This window comes from Schistocerca serialis, chromosome 9 (assembly GCF_023864345.2).
Source record: "Schistocerca serialis cubense isolate TAMUIC-IGC-003099 chromosome 9, iqSchSeri2.2, whole genome shotgun sequence".
Taxonomy (NCBI): Eukaryota; Metazoa; Arthropoda; class Insecta; order Orthoptera; family Acrididae; genus Schistocerca; species Schistocerca serialis.
Genome location: NC_064646.1, coordinates 175,964,165 through 175,986,545, shown reverse-complemented (window position 1 = coordinate 175,986,545; position 22,381 = coordinate 175,964,165).

Genomic DNA, 22,381 nt, shown 5'->3' with positions numbered 1-22,381 from the left:
ACTGTTGGTAGCCCCGTGGTTCATCTGAGCCGTCAGTCGCTCAACATTTGCATGTCTGTTCGCCCGTACGCATCTCCGCAGCCATCGTTGAACCCTGCAATCTGTGACCTAGTGAGGTGGTGCAATGGTTAGCACACTTGCATTCGGGAGGACGACGGTTCAATCCCGAGTCCGGCCATCCTGATTTAAGTTTTCTGTGATTTCCCTAAACCTCTTCAGGTAAATTCCGGGATGGTTCCTTTGAAAAGGGCACGGCTGGCTTCTTCCCCATCCTTCCCTAATCCGATGAGACCGATGACCGTGCCCTCCACAAAACAACCCAACCCTGTCCTCTGTTGCCCGTGGTGCAGCACAGTTTCCTCCACATCGGCTTTGGGCAGCGCCATTTTGCCATGTACGGTATGCTTTAACCACGACGATACGTGAACAGTTTAGAAACTTAGCCGTTTCCGTAGTCATTCCACGCCTGGCACGAAACTCAATGATCTTGCCCTTCTCGACGTTAGGTAAATCGCTCCATTTTCACATTACGACAATGACTGCTCTATTTTCAGGTCACGCTTCTACCCCCTACTCCCGATGCGCTTTGTGTACCCTTCACTGCTAGTGCTTTCTGTGACTGATTACTGCACGTTGACGTCGAAAATAGGCTCGCACGGAAGAATTTAAGTGTTCGTTGTTCCTGCGCGCTGTTATAGAATGGAATGTCATAGAAACATAAAGTGGTTCGCCGGCCGCGGTGGTCTCGCGGTTCTAGGCGCGCAGTCCGGAACTGTGCGACTGCTACGGTCGCAGGTTCGAATCCTGCCTCGGGCATGGATGTGTGTGATGTCCTTAGGTTAGTTAGGTTTAAGTAGTTCTAAGTTCTAGGGGACTGACGACTACAGCAGTTGAGTCCCATAGTGCTCAGAGCCATAAAGTGGTTCGAGGAAGACACTGCCAGGCACTTAAGGTAACTTGTCAGTGAATGGCTGGAAAAACAGTAATAACTTTCATAAAGTTTATGAGGGTCTAACTACATGATGTGAACTCTGAATACAAAGAAATTTTATGACAATGAAAGTGTTTTTAGGATGATGATTTTGGTATAAGAATAATCAGAATAGCTGTGATATAAACTTTATTGTATAAACATTTACGTCGGTCAGTAATTTTAAAGTCTTCCTGCTGGTCTATGTTTGAAGCCTACAGACTTATTAACTACTTTTCCTAGATGCTTAAAACTTTGTGCAAACATCTATTACATTATCTAAAAAGTAGACTATAATCAAATGCTCTCAATCAATAGTTTTTATACTATAAATACATAAATTAGATAATCAAAATTAAGGTAATTTTCTTATAATCAATAAGGGTATATTTTTCGTCCTGGTGATAGTAAGCTATTGTCTGTAGTCTACTTTTTCCAAATGGTTGCCTAAAATATCACAAAAAATTTCAGACCTCTAGCTCAAATAGTTTTGTTTTGCATGTGTTCCTCATCTTCTCTCTGTTACTCTCGCTCTTTGGTGCCTCAAGAGCCCATACTTTGTTCGGAACTTTTTGTTTCACGGCTGGGGGTATAATTGTCCTCCTCGTTATAGTATGCTGGTGCCTATAGTCTGCTTTTCCCGAAATGGTGGCCTGAAATAATCACAAAAAGTTTCAGGCCTCTAGCTCAAGCAGTTTTGTTCTGCATGTGTTCGTGTTCCTCATCTTCTCTCTACTATTCTCGCCTCTTTGGTTGCCTGAGGAGTCCATATTTCCTGCGACTTATCTCTTCCTTCTCTGTGCTATTCTCGCCTCTTTGGTTGCCTCGGGAGCCTTTATTTCGTGCGGGATATTTCGTCACAATTACATTTTTCAGTAAAGCTACTACTGTCGCCATTTTCAGCAGCTGTTTAAACAGTTTTCTACGATTTGCACTGTTTATGAACGGACTTACAGACTCGTGAAATGTAAATTAATTGTTAGGTTCAACAAAAAATGAAATATGACGTACAAAATCACATGGTTACTTCAAGGCTGTGCTTCACAAAAGGACGAAATATAATGTCAGTGTTTATCCCACTTGCTATGAACTCATCACCACACTCTGACTGAGTGTCTGAAGAATGTAAACCTGTCTTCGAATGATGGAATTTGCTTAATTAAATTATCCTCTTCTTCCTAATGATCAACGCTCTTTAACTCTTTCAAATTACCAATTAAAATGTTATGTAAATCATTAAAAGGAGGAAATGTAAACACTTGTTCCTCATCACATTAATTTAACCTTTTAGTCCATATACTTACGAATAAATAGAAAGCGTCATAAAGGAAAAAAATATATTTTCGCTGATGGATGATGTGTTAGCTATGAACTGTTTTATAGTGTCATCACAAAGAAGCTGAAATAAATTACGATTGCCTTTGTTATTATTAGCTATAGAGACCAAGTAGTGTACCCCTTATCAGTTTCTTTTGTAGTGACCTGTATGATCTCTCAGCTTTCTTGTGTAAAATATCTTTATAGCAAAAACTCCAATTATATATCTGATAACTGAAAACTAAGAACTCAGCAGAATTTTCACAGCAATTTCATTCCTTTGTCAGAATCGACGTAGCTGCCCATCTCCATAGGTAGGTTTGGCAAAATCTGCAAGTCATCTAAGGGGAAATTCATAATTTTCTTGTATGGTTTCAGCCATTTACACTTCTCTCTTACATACGATACCAGACCGGCTTTCAATCCAAATCAGTGTCACCTGAAATGTCATGTACGACGGATGGCGCAATAACAACACACATGAATTCGTAGTTTGTGTGCAGGCATCAGGAAATGGGAAAACCACAAAAGCAGTGGATGGTACTTCCCACCTCACTGTGGTATCTCACACAGGAGTCGCCCTGGCGAAGCACTGACTTCGTGGCGTCACGCAGGTTTCCTGACGGAACCCATGGGAAATAAGGGCCCCACAACGAATTTATGACGTCACACTAGTTGCCTTGCCCGACATACATCTCTGATACTTTTCCGTCCGGGGTCCATGGGAAATAAATATGCCAATGAAAAAGAACTAACTGAAAGTCTTAACATACTCATGTGTTATTAAGAGCTTGCTTGTATTTAAAATAGCAGTTATGAACCATAAAATTTGTCTAAAATAGTAGCTCGCTTCACGCCGTAACGATCACTGGGACTCGTGAGAACTGTAGTGTCACGTGCTGTGACGCATATCACAGGGTCCGTATAATTACCGTACGCCGTTGGCCCCGTGTTAGGTGTCAGCTGTCGCAGGCTCTATACCACGTAGTATTGTATTGTATTGTATGTTAACCGGGGACCTAGAAACGACGGAGAGGCTCCGTCTCCGCCGCAGCCGCAGTGGTTCACAACCCCACGACGACTACCGCAGTCCACTTCACCCCTCCGCCGCCCCACACCGAACCCAGGGTTATTGTGCGGTTCGGCCCCCAGTGGAGCCCACAGGGAACGTCTCACACCAGACGAGTGTAACCCCTATGTTTGCGTGGTAGAGTAATGGTGGTGTACGCGTACGCGGAGAACTTGTTTGCGCATCAATCGCCGACATTAACTGAGGCGGAATAAGGGGAACCAGCCCGCATTCGCCGAGGCAGATGGAAAACCGCCTAAAAACCATCCACAGACTGGCCAGTTCACCGGACCTCGACACAAATCTGCCGGGCCGATTCGTGCTCGGGACGAGGTGCTCCTTCCATCCCGAAAAGCCGTGCGTTAGACTGCACGGCCAACCGGGCGGGCTACCACGTAGTATACTGTAGAGCGCCTCTTGGAGCCCTCGCAACACACTCGGACAGGCGGGAGCCCGCGCCGGGTGCAAATGCACCAGCCTTATCGCGCGCACTCCCCTGCCACGGGGCAGAGTCGGCAGCGGCGCTTTCTTCGTCTTCGCAACCTCTGCCCAGTTGGGCTGGCCCGCCTCTAATGAGATGCCACGCTGTCGCCCGCCGGGTTGACGCAACGGCCGACGCCCGCCGCCGGAATCGTAAATCATCCGGGGACAACTGCTGGGCCAAACTGACAGCGCCCGGCCGCTCTAGAGCTCGCCACGCCGATCGCCGACCGCCGGCTGCCGTCAACAGATTGGTGTACCGCATCACGGGGCGCAGTAACGGCACAGGCAAGGCTCGACTGGGGAGCAGATTGGTGCAACCAGACATCGGAAATGGTTCAAATGGTTCTGAGCACTATGCGACTTAACTTCTGAGGTCATCAGTCGCCTAGAACTTAGAACTAATTAAACCTAACTAACCTAAGGACATCACACACATCCATGCCCGAGGCAGGATTCGAACCTGCGACCGTAGCGGTCACGCGGTTCCAGACTGAAGCGCCTTTAACCGCACGGCCACACCGGCCGGCAGACATCGGAAAAAAAAACCACGAAATAGAGCGGACTATTCACGGTCCAGTCGCATTAATGTGAGCACCGCCTCAGTTCGACGACGATTTGTAATAATCACACACAGCAAGTGGCCACAGTAGCATTGCAGAGTGCATAAAGTAGGTCTGGGACACATGGGTAACAGTGCAGTCGTTGTCACAATGCGGAAACTGAGCGATTTGCCTGCCGCTGTGGCCGAGCTGTTCTAGGCGCTTCAGTCCGGAACCGCGCTGGTGCTACGGTCGCGGGTTCGAATCCTGCCTCGGGAATGGATGTGTGTGATGTCCTTAGGTTAGTTAGGTTTAAGTAGTTCTAAGTCTAGGGGAATGATGACCTCAGATGTTAAGTCTCATAGTGCTTATAGCCATTTGAACCATTTGGGAGTGATTTATCTGACGACCGAAAGGGCATGATCATTGGGTTTTGTGCCAAGGGCGGAAGCATTTCGGAAACGGCTAAATTTGTAAAATGTTCGCATGCCACCGTTGATAAAGTATACCGCGCATGGCAAAATAGTGCTATCCTAAACTGGCGCCACGGTAACACAACGGGCCATAGACGACGGGGGTGAATGACGGCTGGAGTGAAGACTACGGTCGAATAGATGTGCAGCTGTTGAGCAACTGACAATGTCGCCTCAAAGACCGCTCAGCAAACATTGCTGTGTATGTATCTCTGCAGCACGTACCCATGCTGACTGCTGTTCATCGGCAATTAAAGCTGGAATTTTGCGCGCCAATACTGCAACTGGACCTCCAAATAGCGGTGACAGATGCTTTTCAGATGAATGACTTCTTATGCTCCATCGGATAGGTGGCCGTTGTCCTGTATGCCTTGAAGCATCTGAAAAAAGGAAACACCCTGCAAGTATCGTCGAAAGCTGGAAGGGTGCAGGTCAGAGGAGAGAACATTATGGTCTAAGGAATGCTTTCGTGGATTTTTCCTGGTTGATATTGTCATTCTGGGAGGCACAATGAATCAACAAAAGTATGCATCTTTTCTTGGGGCCATGTCTACCCCTACACGCAGTTTGTTTTTCTTAGGCAGGATGTCATTTACCAGATGGGCAATGTAACATGCCACACAGCATGCAGTCTACGAGTGTGGGTGAGATTCCCGTACTCGCTTGGCCATCAAACTGCCCGGATATAAATTCATTCGAGAATCCGTGGGTCCACCTCGACTGGGATGTTCGCACCATGGATTCTCAACCGAGGAACCCAGGGCAGCTGGCCACGGCATGGTTCCCTGTCGGTACCTTCCAGAACTGCATTGACTCTCTCCTTGCACGGCTCACAGCTGCCCGCGTTTAAAAAGGTGGTTATTCAGGCTTTTGACATGTTATAAATTTAATGTGACTGGACAGTCTTATTAGACACCGTAGTAACCCCACTTAGATGCCACGCCATTTGTGCAAGTCACATAATTAATTCATTCAACACTAAAAAATCTACTCAGAGTTACTAAAAGATAGGTCATCGGAAACCAGAAGGCTCCTGCCAGGACGATCCGCTGCTGACAGTCAAACTCTTTGCCCCTTTTTCTAACTAGGGGACAGCGCACTACAGTGAAACGCTGATCCCTGTACAAGAAGAGACAAACACATGCTGCCAGTGCTCAAACAAGCACAGCTCGACAGGCGACACCATATTATTATAATTTAATCGAAATTAAGAATTAACCACATCGTTGGAGAAAGATGAAAATTTGTGCTGGACACGGAGTAGAATCTGGATTTCTCGCAAACGGTCGCCTTGACTACCTCGGCCATCCGGAAACAGTCTCTGACCGACTCAAATTCACAGATTATCCACACAAAAATGGTTCAAATGGCTCTAAGCACTGTGAGACTTAACAGCTGAGGTCATCAGTCCCCTAGACTTAGAACTACTTAAACCTAATTAACCTAAGGACATCACACACATCCATGCCCGAGGCAGGATTCGAACTTGCGACTGCAGCAGCAGCGCAGTTCCGGACTGAAGCACCTAGAACCACTCGGCCACAGCGCTCGGCTTATCCATACGCAACTGTGGTACTTACAGCGATTTGCTGTTTCCCGCAAGATATCAAGTGTGTTTGCGCATCTGCTCTGAATGGATCAGTGGGCCATCTTCCCCTAGTTGGATACAGGGTGTAACGGGCACAAGTGCAGATTTTTTTATTGGTGACTGAAGTCGGTGTACTGAGCAATATTACTTCAGTATTTACGTCATTTGTAGGCTATTAATTAAAGTTATTACACATCATATGTTTTTAAGTTGGGTAGTTACTCCAAGCACAAGTGGCAAGATGCTTATTTTCGCCTGGACAGCAGGTCAGGTGTTGCAGTGTCCCTGTATGGACACAAAACGGTCAGTCTATACTGACAGACGTACCCTACGTAGTGGTGCATTTACCCTTGTGCAAGTAACATCAGGTGTACTGAGCATTTGTGACGTGTTTCTGGGAAGACTGTTCGACAGAGAGTAGAAATAACCAACACACTGATATGTATACATACCAAGGTACGACGTACACAAACATCTGCACATATCCATTACACCCTGTATATGCAGTGCCATTTCTTGGACATGGCAAAGAAGAGATACCACCTATACACAACTAGGGCGAAGTTGTCCTATGATCCATTGAGAGCAGATGCACAAACACACTGGAAGTCTTATGGGAATCGCTGCGAGTAGTGAGGGTAATAGGCAGGGGCACTACGTCAGTAGTGTGTGGATAAGATGGAAATTTGAGTAGGTCAGAGAGGTCGTCCAGATGGCCGAGGCGGTCAAGGCTCCCGTTCGCGAGAGACGTAAAGGCACAGGTTTGAGTCCACGTCTGGCACAAATTTTCAACTTTCGTAATTGATGTATTTCAACAGCAGCTAATGTCTTTATTTTGTTTGATTCATAATCATTTCTGGCATCAGAATCAAAAACTGATATGTCTGAAGGAACAGACACTGCATGTACACTACATTATGATTTCAATAGTCGACAGGCCTGCCTCGACACTAAAGAGAGCAGGATGACCTGTAAATACTAGATCCTATGCCTACTCTGACAGATTATGACCCCCCACTATTTTAAATTAGGCAAACGGTTTCCAATTTCCATGTATACTGCTAGGATTGACACAACCTTCCTGCATAGCCCCGCGTGTTGAAGCACCTCTTCAGGGACGAATCCTCGAGGGTCGGAGTGCCGACCAGCCCGGATGTGCGTTTTAGGCTGTTTCCCACATACCACTAGGTGAATACTGCGCTGACACCGAAGTCCGGCCCCAGTTAACCGATTCTCAAACAAACAGAAAACTTTCACATGAATAACGCTGCCCACTCCTCGTTGGGGTGCACATATTCCGTCCCAGGAGGTGACGAGATGGCCACAGGAAGGGCATCTGGCCACAAGTTAAACTAACCATGACCCTGCGCTGATTCGGGACAAAAGCACGACAAAAAGAAAAGTCGTCACATAGTTCATCATCCAGCAAGTACTCAGTAATGTCGTGTGGTAGCGAAGTGAAACAATTTTCCTATGAACTTCTGGGCGGCTAGTACAAATAACTAAACTTGTGAAACTGTTTTAAATCTGTTATCGTAAAATTAACCTGAGCAATTAATCAGAGAACCGACTCGTTAAGGAACATCTTATATCTCCTGGTTAGCAGTGGGTCCGAACTTCTCACTGAGTTAACGTGGAACAGAGAATGAGTGGTCAGAAGGTAGTTCGTTATAGACTAAATGAATAAGGCTATAAATAGGAATGTATAGAAAGGTAGAAATATACAACTTTTAGAAAGTGCGAAAAGAAGGATGTGTCATGTTACCTGAGTGACCAACATGAAATTTACACACTGATATTATTGACATACGTGGAGAAAATATCCTAGGTCGAGATCGCTAAAACTTCTTTACTTCATAACTAGTTTCAACTCATTTGTGAGCCATCTTCAGAGCTGAAATACGGAAAACTGCATAACAGAAATGAACAATAGTTTAATACATTTTATATTTAAACTTCTAATCTATGATACAAACCAATAAAACTTTTATTACTTGATTCCGTGTGTACCAGTCACCTGGCATTACACACCATCATAATCTGTTCACATGAATCACTTTTGTTGCCATGTACAAACTAAAGTCATGGTTACATTTACAGTCTATCTCCAGTCATGTGTGCCTAGTGATAGACTGTATGTAACCACGACGACATAGACAGCATTCGTCATCGTCATAATGTCCCAGCATCGCCTTTGATGGTATTGGGTGCCACTGGCTACGCAAAACGGTCAGTACTGGTTCGCACAGCCCGTAATTTTGATAACAGCTGTTATATTTTCTGACGTATTAAAGTTGGTGTATACATTTGTGGCATAGGAGGCCACCCACTTTCTGCCAGAGGTCGTGACAAAGGGGTTCGAGGAACACACCGAGATTCAGGGCAACCTCTTTCTCTTGGAGTCGGAATTTGCCCCTATGGGGTGGAAGAATCAGGAACGATCAACGGCATGAGGATACAGATGACAATGGAAATCACTGAATTTAATAGACATAATGTATATCCATAAGACATTTGGGTTTTATTTAAAAACTATTATTGTGATTTCTCCATTGGCCTAAGATTCCACATTAGTTCCCGATTCAGCCCCCAGGAGTGACTCCCAAGGGAAAGGTAACAGCGACAAACGCCAGGAACCTGAATGTGGTAGGGAATCTACAACGCCTGAAAAGGGAAATGAAAAAGCTCAGTGTAAATGTAATGGACGTCTTTGCAAGGGAATGGAAATAATATTTCTGGGCAACAAATATAGCGTAATATCAACAGCAGAAGATGTAAGTAGGCTGTTCAGGTTTTTGTGTTGGTAACATCACGTAGCTCTCTGTATGAAAATCAGTGACTGTGCTGTGTGCAGTCTGTGGCTGGTTTGCATTGTTGGAATATTTGCTATTGTAGTGTTGGGCAGTTGGATGTTAACAGCGCGTAGCGTTGCGCAGTTGGAGGTGAGCCGCCAGCAGTGGTGGATGTGGGGAGTGAGATGGCGGAGTTTTGAGAGCGGATGATCTGGACGTTTGTCCATCAGAGAGAGTAAATTGGTAAGACTGGATGTCATAAACTGATATATATATATTATGACTTTTGAACACTATTAAGGTAAATACATTGTTTGTTCTCTATCAAAATCTTTCATTTGATAACTATGCCTATCAGCCGTTAGTGCCTTCAGTAGTTAGAATCTTTTATTTAGTTGGCAGTATGGGCGCTCCCTGTATTGCAGTAGTTTGAGTAACGAAGATTTTTGTGAGGTAAGTGATTCGTGAAAGGTATAGGTTATTGTTAGTCAGGGCCATTCTTTTGTAGGGATTTTTTAAAGTCAGATTGCGTTGCGCTAAAAATATTGTGTGGCAGTTTAAGCACAGTCATTTATGATTTTTCTAATGGGACGTTTCATAAAGAAAATGGTATAAATGGACTAGTACTCATTGTGAATAGGGAAGAAAGTCGGAGTGTGAGCTACTTTGTACAGTTCAGTGATAGGATTATTCTCATCACAGTGGACAGCAAACTAACACCTACAACAATAGATTAGAGATATCTGTATGCAGTACAAGCAGAAGAAGAAGAGACTGAGTGTATGAGGGCACTGAACTGGAGATTACCTACTAATCACGGGGGACTGCAGCGCTATGGTAAGGGAAGGAATTGAAAATGATGTTCGTGATGTATGCTCGGTACTAGGAACTGCAGAGAATAAAGGTCAGAAGAGGAGGAGGAAGAACACTAGTAAAATATCTGGAAATACGGGATGATACCACCTGGATACCATAAAGATGAGACAGAGATTTCAGAACCAGATACAGGATTGCAAGGCACACCCAGGAACATTTATAGAAGCACACCACAATTTAGTGATGCGAAGACTGGTCCAAATTTTAAGATAATAGTACGGAAGAGTCAAGCGGGACACTGAAGTACTGAAGAATGACGAGGTGCGTTTAAAGTTCTCTAACGCTGTAGATAATGCGACACTGAACAACACAATAGCGAATTCAGATGAAGAGGTATGAGCATGTGTAAAACCCTTAATCTCAGAAGTTGGACAGACAAATAGGAGTACAAATAGAGTAACTCAGAAGAAATCTTGTGTACCGGAAGAAACGCTTCACCTGGAAAGAAACAAATAGGAAGTGCAGGGATGAAAAGGCCAAATGGCTCCAGAAAAAATATGAAGAACTCGAAAAATAAATGGTCGTCGGAAGGACGGATTCAGTAGATAGAAAAGTAAAAAGAACCTTCGGTGGAATTAAGAGCAAAGGTACCAACATTAATGGTACAGGATGAACTTTACTGCTGCGGTTGCCAATGCCTATATAAGGCAACAAGTGTCCGGCGCAGTTTTTAGATCGGTTACTGCTGCTACAATGACAGGTTATCAAGATCGCTCGAGCGATGGGACACAGCATCTTCGAGGTAGAGACGGAGGTTTCCCCATACGACCATTTCACGTGTGTACCGTGTGTACCGTGAATACCAGGAATTCGGTAAAACATCAAAACTCAGACATCGCTGCGGCTGGAAAAAGATCCTACAAGAACTGGACCAACGATGATTGAAGAGAATCGTTCAGTGTGGCAGAAATGCAACACTTCCGCAAATTGTTGTAAATTTCAATGCTGTGCCAGCAACAAGTGTCAAAGGGCGAACCGTTCAAAGAAAAATCGACGATATAGGCTTTCGGAGCCGAAAGCCCACTCGTGTACCCTTGATGACTGCACGACACCAAGCTTTACGCCTGGCCTGGGCTCGTGAACACAGACATTGGACTGTTGATGACTGGAAACGTTGCCTCGTCGGACGAGTCTCGTTTCAAATTGTATCGAGCGGATGGACGTGTACGAGTATGGAGACATCCTCATGAATCCATGGACCCTGCATGTCAAGCTGGTGAAGACTCTGTAATGGTGTGGGACGTGTGCAGTTCGAGTGATATGGATGATATTGGACTCCTGATACGTCTAGATACGACTCTGGCAGGTGACACGTACGCAAGCATCTTGTCTGATCACCTGCATCCATTCATGTCCATTTTGCATTCCGATGGACTCTGGTAATTCCAGCAAGACAATGCGACACCCCACACGTCCAGAGTTGCTACAGTGTAGCTCCAGGAACACTCTTCTGAGTTTAAACACTTCTGCGGCCACCAAACTCCCCAAACAAGAACATTACTGAGCATATCTGGGATGGGCTGCAACGTGCTGTTCAAAAGAGATCTCCACCCACTCGTATTCTAATGGATTTATGGACAACCCTGCAGGAGTCATGGTGTCAATTCCATCCAGCACTACTTCAGACATTTTTATTAAAAATGAAACTCCTCCAGCTGTACTTAAGATTTCATATTTCTTTGGCTACTAGTTTCGACGTTGCGTCAACGCCATCTTCAGGCCCTATATTACTCTTAGAGATAGTAATATAGGCATGAAACAGTACTAAAATTGTGTTAAAAGCGAGAAATAATACTCGAAACCCTTCTTTTTAGTACTGTTTCATGCCTATAATACAGGGTGATTCAAAAAGAATACCACAACTTTAGGAATTTAAAAATCTGCAACGACAAAAGGCAGAGCTAAGCACTATCTGTCGGCAAATTAAGGGAGCTATAAAGTTTCATTTAGTTGTACATTTGTTCGCCATTTCAGCCAATAAAGTTTTTGGTCCCTTTTTCTTCGAAGGTGCTACTGTAACTGGACTACAGTATCTGGAGATGTTAGAGAATTGGCTGTTCCCTCAGCTCGAACAAGAAGCACAACAATTCATATTTCAGCAGGATGGAGCGCCACCACATTGGCACTTATCTGTCCGTAACTACCTGAAAGTCAACTACCCGAGGCGATGGATCGGCCGCCAGGCAGCCCGTGACAGAGCACTTCATCACTGGCCTCCAAGAAGCCCTGATCTTACCCCCTGCGATTTTTTCTTATGGGGGTATGTTAAGGATATGGTGTTTCGGTCACCTCTCCCAGCCACCATTGATCATTTGAAACGAGAAATAACAGCAGCTATCCAAACTGTTACGCCTGATATGCTACAGAGAGTGTGGAACGAGTTGGAGTATCGGGTTGATATTGCTCGTGTGTCTGGAGGGGGCCATATTTAACATCTCTGAACTTGTATTTGAGTGAAAAAAAAACCTTTTTAAATACTCTTTGTAATGATGTATAACGGAAGGTTATATTATGTTTCTTTCATTAAATACACATTTTTAAAGTTGTGGTATTCTTTTTGAATCACCTTGTATTATCTCCAAGAGTAACGGTGTGTCACCTAGACTTATATATACCCCCATTTTATTGAAATGTCTCGTATTGATTTATAATGGAAATAACCGTGTATATATAACTTCATTTGTGCTTATTTGTACCATATAAATTGCTAGTGTGAAGGCAAATTGCATCTTAATGAAAATGAACGAAATTTAGCCACTTTTAAAGAATTCATGCTTTATATAATATGTTTATAATATATTTATTTTGTGCAATAGCTCACAGACTACTGGTGTCTCACATTGTTTTATATATGGTGTGTTATATAGGCCCTGAAGAAGGCGTTGACGCAACGTCGAAACTAGTAGCCAAAGAAATATGAAATCTTAAGTAGAGCTGGAGGAGTTTCGTTTTTAATAAAAATTATACCAGCTGATGTCCCACCATGATCCAATTTAAATATGAATGTACGAAGACTTCAGACATTAGTCGAGTCGATGCCACGTCGTGTTGCGGCATTTCTGAGTGCTCGCGGAGGCCCTCAAGTTATTAAGCAGGTGAACCAGTTTCTTTGGCTCTTCAGTGTTGTATAGTCAGCTTAACCGTTCACTCATCCAAGTTTCTGGCGAGAATGATATACACAAGAATGGAAAAAAAGGTGAAGATCTCTTACGCGACGATCAGTTCGGTTGTAGGAAAGGTAAATACACCAGAGAGGCAGTTTTGACGTTGAACTTGATAATGGAAGTAAGACTTGAGATTGATCAACATCCACTGATAGGAAGTGTCGACGTACAAAGAGCGTTCGACACTGTAAAACGTTGCAAGGTAGGAATACCCAGAGAAATAGGAGATTCTCTGTTGACATTGCTATTCTCAGAGAAAGCGAGGAAGAATTAGAGGATATACTGAATGGAATGAATAGTCTTATGAGTACAGGATATGGATTGAAAGTAGAAATTAATGAAGAGTAGCGGAAAGGAGATTACTGATAAACTTAGTATCACAATTGGAGACCATGAAGTAGATGAAATGTTCAAATGTGTGTGAACTCTTGTGGGACTCAACTGCTAAGGTCATCAGTCCCTAAGCTTACACACTATTTAACCTAAATTATCCAAAGGACAAACACACACACCCATGCCCGAGGGAGGACACGAACCTCTGACGGGACCAGCTGCACAGTCCATGATTATATAGCGCCCAAGACCGCTCGGCTAATCCCGCGCGGCAAGTAGATGAAGCGAAAGAATTCGGCTACTTTGAAAACAAAAGAACGTTATGACGGACGAAGCAAGGAGCGTATAAAAATCAGGCTAGCACAGACAAAGAGGGCATTCCTGGTCGAAAGAATTTTACTAGTATCGATCTTTATTTCAGGTAGAAATTTCTGAAAATGTGCGTCTGGAGCACGCCGTTGTATGAAAGCGAATCATAAATGTAGGGGACACGGAAAGTCAGAGAATCAAAGTGTCTGAGATGTTGTGTCGAATGGGTCGCAGATGTGAGTAGAAATGCATGAGATTGCATAAGATGAACATATAGGAAAGCAACCTAACGTCAGCCAGGGCGCTGGGAAGCAGGAGAGGTTGCGTTTTTGTGGCAAGGGACGCTGAAGCTGCAGTACCAGCTACAACAGAATGTTCTGGACGGACGACAGGACATGGGAGACGCGTGTGATAGCGGGGGATTGCATCCGACGAGCCTATACAACCGGGGCTGCTGGTGATGCTAGGGAGATTCCTTCGACAGTTGCCTCAGATGCTGCACCTGAGTTACTCTGCCCTCAGGACGGGACTTAGTTTCTCGTGGCACTTAGCTGCACACGGTACATGCAGGATTGCCCAACTTGCATTCAATGTGTTGGTAATTCTTAGGGTTCAACAGTGGTCTTATCCTACTTCGTGTTTCATCTCAGTTATTTCATCAGAAGTATACGTCCTTTATCCCACCGAGTTCCCTTATCTGCAAAGAATTTCCAGCTTGTTTTCCAGCACCAGGACTTCGAGTTGGAAGAGCCACCTCATTACTGGATATAGCGTCTAGCTCCCCTCCTGATCCACTCGCAGGGAACTACAGACGCGACAATGCAATGCTACAGAAGAGTGCTGAAAATTAGGTGGACTCAAAAGAAACGCTGGACGTAACCTCATACGACGAGAGATGTGAACACGAAATTCACGCAGAAACATTGTCGAACACGATCGTTTTCGTTGTCCAGGTGTTATGGAAGGGGGAGGCGTAGGGTTGTATGGGCTTACTGACGTCCAAATCTTTGAGCCGTGTACACTCACATGTTTAGACACTGTACTCCTTCCCCATTTGCGTCTTCTCAGGGGTGATTCCTGCCCTATCTTCATTTTTCCTCATGACAATGCGCGACCGCATCGAACTGCGGATGTGGAGAAGATATTCGGCGAATGGACTCACCTGCCCATTTCTCCGACATAAATCCCATCGAGCACTTGTGGAATGCATTGAGAAGACATGTTGCATGAGCCGGCTGCCGTGGCAGAGCGGTTGTAGGCGCTTCAGTCCGGAACCACGCGGCTGCTTCGGTCGCAGGCTCGAATCCTGCCTCGGGCATGGATGTGTGTGATTTCCTTAGGTTGGTTAGGTTTAAGTAGTTCTACGTCTATGGGATTGATGACCTCCAATGTTAAGACCCATAGTGTTTAGAGCCCTTTGAAGCTTACTGCATGCCATTCAGCAGTTTCTGGTGGAGGAATGGAACGCCCCACCACACGAACTCCTTGCAGTCTTGTGTCCAGCATGGGAGCAGGTGGCAGAGTATGTACTGGCAACCGAGAAGACCACACACTCCACTAAGAACAACGTCCTGCCTTTCGTAATGCGTAGGAGATCATCACAAACTGTACTGTATAGTCTTTGTATAAAAGTGCCTTTTTTGTTCATCTCATTTGGTATTTGTTTGAGCTACTTTCTGTACTGTACCGTAGGAGTTCTTCCTACGTGTGATCGGTGTGTCACTGGGCAATGCTGCTGAAGTGTAACACTTCATGTGAAAGTTACTTTCGTCCTTCAGTCTTCGACACCTGTGTATAATAATACTCTGCATCCAACATCTCTTGATAAGTTAACTTTTTCGAATACCATCAATTTTAGACGCCTGAGCCATAACTGACCAATATTCCAACTCTCACTCGCGGTTCGGACGCACATGTTTGATGGTATTCGAAGAAAATGACAATTCTCCAGATTTTGAATTTTTAGTTCTACAATACTGTTTTTGAAAACTGCCACACCCAGATGGAATGGACTGAAACCCTCCGACATTGGAGGACGTTTAGAACAGTGATGTAGAACAGTGGAACCATGATAAATATTTAAGATTACCGAGAGATGGCGCGCATATAGACGCAGCAGCGCCCTCTTTTGTGTGACCGGACAGTTCGTTGTTAACGTCACGCTCAGTCGGGGTAGAGCCGTCAAAGCAAGTCGAAACGCACAAGGTGGTGCTGTCTACGTCAGAGGGAAGAGTACCAGCATGTGAGAGTTCCAAAGGCGCAATATGACTTGTAGCTGCGAAAAGGGGTTCGTCTCATCACGACACTGCGCTTCGTGCGTGGCACGTTGCCACGACAGTGGTTTGTGAGTCTAACGGATGGAGAGAAGACAGTTGTACAGAGCTGTGGTCACAGCGCAGGATGACCGCCATCTCGTTCACATCGCCGTAACCAACACAACGCATTCGTGCGCAGTGTTGACTCATCGTTGGAGCACTGCAACATGTGTGGACGTGAGTGAGTCGAAGGTTTGACGCCTACAGCTGAGGGCTGGACTGGTAGCACACGTGCCATTGCGCTGGCTTACACTGACCGAAACTACCAACACGTCAGACTGCAGTGGACACCTGAACGCCGTCACTGGCCTGCTAAGTGGCGAAATGTTGTGCTTTCGAATGCTCTACCGTGATAAACGCACTGGGGCAGGCAGCATTGCTGAGCGGTTAGCGAGGAAACGACAAGTGTGACATTTTGAGGCGGTATTGGCTAAAACGTGTGATCTTGTCTCCGTCGTGTTGATGGAAATTCGAGCAGAGAACGCTACATAGGGGAGGTTATGGCGCCCGGAACTCTGCCCCTCCTGCGGGCAGCGCCACACGCTATGTTTCAGCAGCCTTCTTCGAAGGAGGACGGGTACCACAGCTCCCTTCAGCTGCACATTCGGATGACACGTCGCCCATCGGACATGTTTGGGATGCAGTCCGTCTGTAACTTGTTCGTTCTGGTCCTCATGCAGCCATTGTAGACGCTTCTTCGATAAGCCTACAAAACCGCGTGGCAACGCGTTTCTCAGCAGCTCCGTCAGCGTCCTTGATTCCATGCCACGGCGTCTAGAGGCTCCCATTGCAGCACGTGGTGGCTCCACATTATACTGAATATTCACGGCTGAAGTGCATGCACAATTCTGTAATTCTGTAATTCTAATCATTCGTGTATTCTCATGCCCTGACTCTGTGGTGTAAGTATCATTTTAATCACATGTCTCCTCCTCGTTGCTGATAATTTCCCAAACAGCAGTGTATTACACTGTCTATCTCCATGGCTGAGATGGTCAGCGTAGATAACGACCGTGCGGAGGACCTAGGCTCGGTACTCCATAATGACAAGGATTTTTAGTTGTTGGGATCACTGGTATAGGCAGCACTCAGCCTTAACACCAACAGCGCTGTCCCAAACACAAAACGAAGAAACACCACCACATCTAATTGAAATTCTATAAAAAAAAGAGACCTCCAAAACAACAGGAGTGACCACAACAAGACACCATCCACAACAAAGAATAAATTAAATCCCAACTAAGGAAATAAGCTATGTAGTAACCATCCACTGCATACAGCAGTAAGATACGTAAAAACTAGTTACAAGTTCGCCGACCGGTGTGGCCGAGCGGTTCTAGGCGCTACAGTCTGGAACCGCGCGACCGCTACGGTCGCAGGTTCGAATCCTGCCTCGGGCATGGGTGAGTGTGATGTCCTTAGGTTAGTTAGGTTTAAGTAGTGTTAAGTCTAGGAGACTGATGATCTCAGATGTTAAGTACCATAGTGATTAGAGCCATTTGAACCATTTAGTTACAAGTTCATAGATAACAAGAAAAATCTTTTGCTAATATTGTATAAATTTCAAATCCAATAAAAGGTATATGAAAATAATACAAACACAAAATCTGTAAATAAATAGATGCAAAACCACATGGCCTAATAGAACATTGGAAAGCTCTCAACCAGCCCGTCTTGTCCCCATCAGTAATTGGGAACAAAAAAAGCCTCAAATGCCAACTGATTAGCTACTTGATTGAGAAATAGTTGCTCCAAGGTCTCAAGAATCGGCAAAACGGCCTGGTGATCGGCGTGCTGCCCAACATACCGCATCACATGAAGTCGCATGACGGAAGATGACGCGGCGGCCGGTCCATATCTCTTGTGCCGGGGGGTCTGGCGAGCTGCTCGTTAGTGTACTATTTTAATGACACATCAGATCGTCTCAACGATATTTAAAGTCTAAGTACTGAGTTTTGTTATCCAGTTCGTCTTTGTGAGGCTGTGTGAAGTGAAATGGAACATAACGTACATGGTGGTGGTAATTTCCTATGGGACCACACTGATGAAATCATCGGTCCCTAGGCTAACTTAAACGAACTTAGGGTAGGCAATACAAATACACACCCATGCCTGAGGGGGGACTCGAACCTCCGACGAGGACAGCCGCGCGAACCGTGGCAAGGCGCCCTAGACAACGCAGCTACCCTGCACGGTCATAACGTACATGTCTAAACGTAAGATGTAATTTTAAAACGTCTGGTCCCTTATGATGAGTAGTAATAACCTAAAATGACAGCAATAATGAAGATTTCCATAGCTGTGCATAGGTGTGCAAATGATTGTCTACCTTCTCGAAGATCTTTTCGCGACGCGAATCTGTGTCACTGGGTTCGTGCTGAGCGAATGTGGGGGAATCCCCTTCCGCTCTGGTTGGCGTGCATATAACAGTCGGGTCGCCCGCAGACAGAGTCACGTGCGGGATGTGGGCCGAAGACGGCCCGTTACGTGTCGCGCCGGTGCCCGGGGCCGGACCCGTGCTCTCGTGGGTAGGGGGGGGGGGGGGGCGCCGGGAAAAGCGGTCACGCAACGCCCCCCTCCCTGGCGTGACGGCCGGCCGCGCATTGCGTCGCTCGCGGGCCAGTACTACGCACCGAGCACTCGCTTTCGTATTGCCGTGCGGTATTCCGAACGCTAAGCTGCGACGGTTTCGTCATCCCCTAGAGCAATGCAGGGAATACTCGTGACGAGAATGAGACTTGAATTGAAGGTTGTTAGCACTAGTGGCCATTAAAATTGCTACACCACGAAGATGACATGCTACAGACGCGAAATTTAAGCGTCAGGAAGACGATGCTGTGATATGCAAATGATTTGCTTTTCAGAGCATTCACACAAGGTTGGCGCTAATAGATGGTTTAACGTTCGAATCAATGGAATCTATAATGGAAGTGACCACCAATAGCCATAAGATGAAGTTCAATATGAGAAGTAAGATTTTGGATCTATTAGCGGCGGGACATTACAATAAACTTAGAAGAGACCCGACGGCTGTTATTTTGAGGCTAAATGTCCCAGACTTTATGGTTTACATAAAGTTCACAAAATAAATCTCCCTCTGAGACCCATTGTTAGTGCGTTTGATTCCACTACTTATCAAATATCTAGGTATCCAGCTACTCTTCTACAAATGGCTCTGAGCACCATGGGACTTAACATCTATGGTCATCAGTCCCCTAGAACTTAGAACTACTTAAACCTAACTAACCTAAGGACAGCACACAACACCCAGCCATCACGAGGCAGAGAAAATCCCTGACCCCGCCGGGAATCGAACCCGGGAACCCGGGCGTGGGAAGCGAGAACGCTACCGCACGACCACGAGATGCGGGCACTCTTCTACAACCACACATTGGTAAGACAGATTTATATGTGAGGGATTCACGTCATTTTATTGGAAAATTGAAGGTCTAACCTTGGCTCCTGAAGACATTCTGGTCAGTTTTGATGTTGTATCTCTGTTTACTATGATTCCGGTCAATGAAGTTATGGTTTACATAACGGAAGTTTTCCCTGAAGATTTGACCGCTCTGTTTAGACACTGCCTCACACAGAGCCAGTTTCAGTGGGATGAGGAGTTTTATGAGCAAGTGGATGGTGTTGCCATTGGTAACCCATTGAGCCCTGCGATTGCCAATTTTTACATGGAGAAATTTGAACAACTAGCGTTGAATAAAGCAAATAAGAAACCATGTTGTTGGTATCGTTATGTAGACGACACATTCGTGGTTTGGACACACGGTAAAAAAGACTTAGACGAATTTTTTGATTATCTTAATAGCATAAACCCTAAAATTCAGTTTACCATTGAAGTGGAAAAAGACCAGGCTATTTCGTTTCTCGATGTGTTAGTCATGAGACAGACCGATGGCAGTCGAAAACAAAGTGTTTCGGAAGAGCGCACATACTGCTAGATACTTACACAAGAACTCCAATCATCACCCACAATAAAAATGAGGTGTAATCAGAAGTTTAGTGGACAGGGCAAAACGGATTTGTACGCCGGAACATCTGGATACGGAACTGAATCATCTGAAACAGTCCTTCGAAAAGAATGGGGACTCAAACAAAGAAATTAATAGTGTTTTAAGACCTTATTACAGCAGGCCAAAGGACAAGGATGGTACACAGCAATGGAAGAACACGGTGTCTTTACCTTTCATTAGTAAGGTTACAGATCGAATCGGCAAAATCTTGCTGAAACATAAAGTGAAACCGGTATTCAAACCTACCAGAAAAATAGGACAAGTACTTCGTTCTGTTAAAGATAGAATGCCACCATTATCATCTACCGGTGTGTATAAAATTCAATGTACTTGTGGCAAGGCACTACGAAAAGAAGTGTGAATACGAGGGTAAAGGAGCATAAAAGTCTTTGCCGACTGGGAAAAATAGATAAATCAGCCGTTGCGGAACATGCACTTCAGTCAGGTGACCATGTAGTTAAGTTTTCTGAAACTACAGTTTTAAGTGCTACCACGAACTATTATCCACGACTGTCTAGGGAGACTATTGAAATTTATAAACATGAAGATAATCTTAATAGAAAAGAAGAGGCCTTGAAATTAAGCGAGATATGGACAGTGGCGTTAGAGAATCGATAAGTGATTTTTATCTATGACGGAGTATTATCGATAGTTGCATTTTATCTTTGACTAGCTCTCTCTCTCTGCTACTATGTGCAAGCTGGTCCACCCCCACTTTCCTCGCTATTTACGCCACTCTCCGACGCCCGACTCGTCAGTCGGCAGGACTCAGCAGGACCAACCATACCTCTGAAGATGTCCAACGTAGTATTGGACGAAACGATAGGAATAGAAGAATTCCATGGACCACGGCCATATAACCCGGAAGAATTATCGTCAACAGTACCATCCGGTCGTGAAAGCCTTCATTGTATGACTGAGTCTCCCCTACTGTTTAAGCAGTTATAAGGGTTAAGGGTCTACACACTCCACATTAATATCCACTAATAGGGGTCCGGATACTTTCGATCAGATCACATTCTTATGAAAGTTGGTATAGAGGTGTAACAAGATACCTTTAGGTTCTGTGTCCTTCTCTGTCTGCCGGCCGGAGTGGCCGAGCGGTTAAAGGCGCTACAGTCTGGAACCGCACGACCGCTACGGTCGCAGGTTCGAATCCTGCCTCGGGCATGGATGTGTCTGATGTCCTTAGGTTAGTTAGGTTTAAGTAGTTCTAAGTTCTAGGGGACTTATGACCACAGCAGTTGAGTCCCATAGTGCTCAGAGCCATTTGAACCATCCTTCTCTGAATCGAGGAAGTACAGTACATAGTGACGAAACTAAAATGAGCCCTAACATGGAAATTAAGCGTTTCCGGACACATGTCCACATAACATCTTTTCTTTATTTGTGTGTGAGGAATGTTTCCTGAAAGTTTGGCCGTACCTTTGTGTGTGTGTGTGTGTGTGTGTGTGTGTGTGTGTGTGTGTGTGTGCGCGTGTGTGGATTTCTGAAGGTCTTGTAGATTTTATGCAATCACTTTCTGAAACCTCGGAGGCCGGAAGTACTTATGAATAATCCTGTAAGCACCTCCACACCCTCCGTTGGAAAACGAAATGGTGGGAAATATTTCTTTCATATTGTTATTTATGACTCCTCCGTCCAACAGGCCTTGGATGGCCCAACGGTACCGACTGGCCACCGTGTCATCCTCGACCAACAGGCGTCACTGGATGCGGATATGGAGGGGCATGTGGTCAGAACGTCGCTCCCCCTGCCATATGTCAGTTTACGAGACCGGAGCCCCTACTTCGCAACAAGTAGCTTCTCTGTTTGCCTCATAAGGGCTGAGTGCACCATGATTGCCAACAGCGCTCGACAGACCGGATGGTCACCCAAGCAAGTTCTAGACCAGCCCGACAGCGCTTAACTTCGGGGATCTGACTGAAACTGTTGTTACCACTGTGAAAGGGCCGTTGGCATTTATGTCTTCTACATTAACTAAAATAATTATATATTAATGTGTTTCACTCCAAAGAAGAGTTGATAGGAAAGGGTTAAATAGGACAGAAAGCTACCAAAGTTTGGTGACAGTTCAGCAGATACAATAAAAAAAAAGGACACATTACAAAAAAATTATGCGAATGGT